The sequence below is a fragment of the Pinus tabuliformis genome, chromosome 2_1 (genome assembly GCF_031772625.1).
Source record: "Pinus tabuliformis cultivar Carrire ecotype Pingquan chromosome 2_1, CPIR1, whole genome shotgun sequence".
In the NCBI taxonomy this organism is placed as follows: Eukaryota; Viridiplantae; Streptophyta; class Pinopsida; order Pinales; family Pinaceae; genus Pinus; species Pinus tabuliformis.
In genome coordinates, this window is record NC_142299.1 from 407,895,547 (window position 1) to 407,901,839 (window position 6,293).

Sequence of the window (6,293 nt, forward strand, 5' to 3'; positions counted from 1 at the left end):
GAATCCTATGATCACCATTACCAACAAATCCTTGTTGATTAATGTAGAGGAAATTAATGCCCTCATTGATTATTTTCTCCATCAGGTAGAAGTGGCAATAGAGATTCAAGAGTTGATCGTTCACTGTGAGCTATAGAATTTGGAGTCAAATTTGATGTCAAGATTTTCTCTGAATTCCCTCACAAACCTCCTAGATCTAGATGAGAAGGTGGGAAATGCGTAATGGTATACATGGATGATATTTGTTTAATGGCTACAATAATACTATCACCAAGTACTCCATGTACCTATGGGAGTTGTTGGAAGCACTAGATGAGATTTTTAAAAACATTCCATGTAGCTGCATACATCACATGCCTCATGTGGTTGGTTCTATATTGCATGTAATAGATTAAAAACTTCTCTTATTTTAGGGATCTTCAAAAGTAATGAATGTTGTGGGACCTCATTCTCCTTTTCCCAGATTAACTTAGATCCACATTGCTGCTTCAACCTCCTTAGCGAATTATGCCTCCCAAATTTTGGTCTGGGTTTCTCTACTTGCGGAGATATTGAAGAGCTCAAAGATCACAGAAAATTCAAACTCTCATAAGGAAAGATATTTATTAGATATAATATATCAAAAGTTTCTCACAAACAAATTCAACATAATCACTCAATCAATGAAACATTCAGACAAATGAATTGACATTCAAACAACCAATTCCAATTTGATGCAATCAACAACTCAACATGCCACCTTTAGGAGGATACAAAAATTATAAATTTGGAGCCCAAAATCTAATATTGACACCTCTGATTACAGAATTTTCACTCCTAAATCTATCAAAACTCCATAGATTCCTAAGTTCATAGATGAAAAATCGAAGATGAAAACCAGAATGCTACTAAAACAAATCTTGAATTTCAAATCATGAGAATTGCAACCTTGTATGGTAAGGCCTACTACATGGAGGTTCGCTCTAGGATAATGAGTTGACTAAGGACCAGAATCAACCAAAAAAACCTGAAAAAATAACAATAAATGATCTTGGTTGTAAGAATGATAGCTCATCAATTGGTCCGTGGTTCGATCCCCATTACAAGTTCTACACCTGGGTCGATCTGGAGGGTGATGCAAACCTTTTGTGGGATGAAAATATCATGAACCCCATTACCAATAAATCATTTTTTATTAATGCAAAGGAAATGAATGCCCTCATTTATTGTTTTCCCCATCAGATAGAACTAGAAATAGAGATTCAAGAGTCGACCGTTTAATGTGAGCTATAGAATTTGGTGTCATATTTGATGTTGAGATTTACTCTGGACTCCCTCACAAATATCTTAAATCTCGACGAGAAGGCAGGGAAATGCATAAATATATCCATAGAGGATAGTTTCTTAATGGCTAGAATAGTACTATAACCAAGTACTCCATGTATCTGCGAGAGTTGTAGGAATCATTAGATGAGATTTCTGAAAACATTCCATATAGTTGCATATGTCACATGCCTCATGTGGTTGGTTCTATACTTCATGCAATAGATTCTTTGAACCTATGGCTACAACATAGAAAGTACAACTTGCACAATTTCTAATGGACAATGCTTCAATATTGTTTCTCACATGTAACATGACCTCATGGTTTTGATACCAAAACGAGAAAAACAAAGATAACATAGAGAGATAGAATAACTATGTAACTCAAAGATTTTATTAATTGGAACACACACATATAACACTTAATAGAGTTGCATTTTATGGAAAAGGTATCAACATAGAAGATAATGATGGTATAGCTACAAATTAATGCTACAAACTAACAACATTAACTAAGTTAATATAGAATAATGGAGTAGAACAATACATTCCTCCAATTAACTCTAACATCCTATTATTCCTAATTTTATAGATACATTTTTAAACAATAATTCTTTAAGTTTTGTAGTGAATATGTACTGAATGCTTAGGAGTAGCTATCTCAAGTATCTACTTGATACATTAAAATTATTTTCTACCTTATAGAAAGAAATATATTTTCTTCTAAAACAACATATATTACAACCTTTCTAATTTATTTAGCATTTATATGCCACTGCATAAAACACATTTTATTCTAAATTTAAAGTACATAAATTGTGTAGTGACTGCTTGAGAGTGGCTATTTATTTCACACTCTCATTAGCCACTATAATTTTATTATTGTAGTGACTATCTCATTGTCTCCTCTTTCACTTTATTCAAATTGTTTTCAAAGTTATGCAAAAATATCTATTTGCTTATGAAAACAACATGTATTATGAACCACATTTCTAATTTGTTTAGAATTTATCTCGCATTGCATAAACCACATTTTAATTATCAATCTAAATTATCTAAACATGTGAAATGAAAATACTATATATGTAGAATTATATTATTGGTAATATGTTCAATTATTTTTTTCATGCTTAAGGTTCTAAATTTAGATGAAATCTATTATTGAATCATATTTATTGTTTGTAAATCTAGTTGTAGTAAGTATTTAATTATGAAGATTTAAAATTTTTATAATAATATTCCATTTATTTATTTCAAAATATAATCTAATTTTTTTATTAATATTTTCTTAATTCAAACGTTAAATAATAATGTTTGCACAAAAGATAAATCATAGTGAATTGAATAATTTATTAATAGTGTCTACTGCGTCTTGGATGTATGGTGATTGGGTGCTCTATTGTTAGGATAGTCCTCAATGCGAAGTCATCATTTTGTTGTTGTAATTGGCACACCAGCGTTCCATTTTTGGAGCTTAATTATCATCTGTTATTTGACTCATGGCTCTCATTTGTGTAGGGATAGGGATCGTAGTTAAGGATGCAGTTATCGAATGCATGGTCATCACAATGCTCCTAGTCAAGGTGCTCGTGGTCGGGTTTCTCGTGTCATGGTCACACTAATTGTCGTTGAGGTTCTCGTGGTTACAGTGCTCATGGCCAAAGCTATGCTTGAGGTCGAGATGTTCATGGCCAAGGATGTGGTCAAGGCACACACAATATGAGGTCAAGGAAATACTCCTCCTCTTGTTTCTCAAATGACACTTCTTCTAGCAAAGTGCAACCTTGTGCACACTATCTCTATTTATAGAAAATGAAGTCTTTAAATAGTTGCAAGCTCAATTTTGTTGTTTTATATGTCAATAACCAGTTGGCAAAGCCAATGTATTTTGGGAACTTCTTTTTTCTATCTGATAATCTGGTTAAGTTATGTCTTCATAACCTCATGGCCATTTATTTGTCCTACTGGTCTGGTTTCCCTACGAATAGACCAATAAAGACAAAAATACTCCTTTGTAACATCTCTTTGAACTAATGAAATGTTAAGCTTAGATTTTTTTAATGTAATTTTTTTTATTTAATTTAAATTAAATTATTATTTGAGAACTATAATCTTTAATATCTTCAAATTTTCATGTTAAGTTAAAGGGTTTAAATCAAATTCTCTAATTTTTTTATTTATTTATTTATTTATTTTTTATTTTTTTAATTATCAATTCTAATATTATCTAAATATTTATATGGAGTGTCCCACTAAATTTTAATATGCAATACAACATTTGAGAAATTTCATATTTCGATTGTCTTTTTTAACTAAGCTATAATACATTTCAAATATTAATTCACAAAAATAAAAGTTCATATAAGTTCTAAATTTTATATCAATTTTATAATTGGATTAAAAGTCTAATTCACAAAGTAAGAAAAAGGGTTAATGTAAATTTCAAAAATTAATTAAAATATTAATTAAAAATAATGTAAATTTCAAAATTTCTCTTTTAATTAAATATAAGAAAAATTAATTAATATATTTGCTTTTTAAAATTGAAAAAAAAAAAGGTAACTTAATTTTCTATTAATTTCAAAGAAAGGAGTACATAGAGATGTCGTCAAAGTAGGTGGTCTCACCCTGACTGGGTTTGTTGATAAAAAAGTTGACCATATGACAAAAATACAAAAGGGCCTCTAAAGGAAAAAAAATAATCGATTAGGCCATAAGCACCAGAACACACTAAAACAAAAAATACTCCAAAAAGAATACTAGTCACCAAAGTAATGGATGAAGGGTTGTCTGGGGCAGTTCCAGGAGGCAGTGGAGGGTAGAAGTCACACTGGATGTTCCCTTTGAAGTGCGCTATCCAGGTCTCTAGATTTTTAACTTTCCTTGAGAGAAGATTCTGACCTCTCCACACCACAACTACATGCTCCCTGAGTTGACTCTGGAAGTAGTGAAGCCACTCCAAGGTTGCCATCTGTAACATATGTTCTTCTCTCCCGATGTGTTCGGGAACATCCATTTGATTCATTATATTAACAATAAGGTCTTAACAGTTTTCCCCACAGCACTGGTGGTGGACTTTCCCTTCTTGACCTTTAGACACTCCCACGTCACTTTTCACTCCACCACGACGTCCACCACCTTGTCTCCTTTGTTCGCGACTATTCTCTGCATCCCCACAGCTCATCCCATGTTTTCCACCTCTCCTAATGCCTCCCCCTTGGCAAACCCCCAACCATCCTCCACTTCGTGACTCGTCAGCACCTGGGGGTGAGCTCCCAACCATTTTGCCACCATAGAGAGGCAGACCCAAAACCAATGCTTGGGCAGGTGATTTATCTGTAGTAAGAGGACTAGAGGAGGAAGCCTCCAGTGACGGGGTCTTCATGGCAATGGGCCCAGACGAGGAATTGTATAGATCTTTGAGCTCCAAATTGAACCCCACCGGCCCGCACTAACACCAAATGAAAATTAACCAGAAAACAATCCTCTGAATGTTACCTTCTTCTGAGATTTCTATGGGAAAATGGAATCCTTTGGATTTAATCGGATTATTACCAAATTGGAAAAGAAATTTGAAGAGCATCCACCCACGGAATTCGACAAACTAAACTCAGTAGCAAGCCCTCTTGGTTTTCCGCTGCGGATAAACATGGACGCCACGAGGGTGGGCCAGATGCCGCTACACAAAGAACAAAGGTCGGTCCAACAACTGCCACCACCCTATCCTGCTACTACACTACCAATTAACCATTGGAGTCAAAGCAGGGACTATCCAAACCCGAATACACCAAAAACACAAAAGAACACATCTCCTCAAGCAATGGAAGCTTCCGTCTTCCTGCGCCTGGCACCCTCCCCAACACACCACCACAACTCTATGCCCAAAAAAACCAGGTTTACCAGCTCGCCATTCCTTTCCGACCACCAGCATGTCACCTTCCTCCAAATGCGAATACAAACACAGATGTAAATACCTGGTATTGCCATCGCTCTATCATATTTCACCCCGCCACCCTTGACAAATTCTCAAGAATGCTCGTCACACACTTAACCACCCACTCCATTGTACCACTCCTTGCAGCTATTAATGCCTAAAATAATCCAGAGGCCCATATCTCCCACCTCGAACATTTTCGATTTATTCATGTGGTGACGCAACCATGTGTTGTCGACTCCGCACCCCCATCGGGGAAGATATATCCTTCTCCATGATTTCGTGTAGGTCTTCCATAAAATAATTATGGAATTGGGGTGGCCATGCATGGACGACACCCTGGTCCTGCAACTCACATCCCCAATTAGCAATTTTATCTGCTGCTGTATTACCTTCTCTAAGAACATGTTATGTTATTATGTAATCAAAGGAGGATAGTCAAAGTAAGATGCGCTCCCCGATGGATTCTAGTCACCATATTTTGATTACTTTTGACAGGGGATATCCATTGATGAGGCGTTGGAGCATGGTTATTGCAATCTGTGAGTCTCTCGTGACCTGAAGCTTTTTTATGCCCATGTCTTCTGCCATCTGGAGGACTCAAATATTTAGAGTGAGATATTCTACCACGTTATTTTTGGTGTGTCTGCAGGGCATGGAAAAGAATTTTCCTACTCGATCTCTATCATCATGAATGATTCCCCCACAACCAGCTATCCCTAGGTTCCCCTTGGAGGCCCCATCGGAATTGAGCTTAAGGAAACCCCATGGAGGGCACATGGATTTTTCTAACAGGGCACCTAGCAGATGTGAAGGGTGCCTAGAGGGGGTGAGAACAGAGTCCTTGGTCAGACCAAGTGCTAACAAAATAGCCAGCTCCTGTCCCTCTGCCTTCCAAGTCTCCTTAGACCATGGGCTGATTAAAAGGGTCTCCTTTAGGTTCTAGAGGGCCTTTTCCCAGGTTTGCTCTAGTCTAAAGTCTTATGAGTGAAAAATTACCCTATTTCTACCCTTCCAGATATTCCACAGAATGAATCCTTGGGACAAGCACCACACA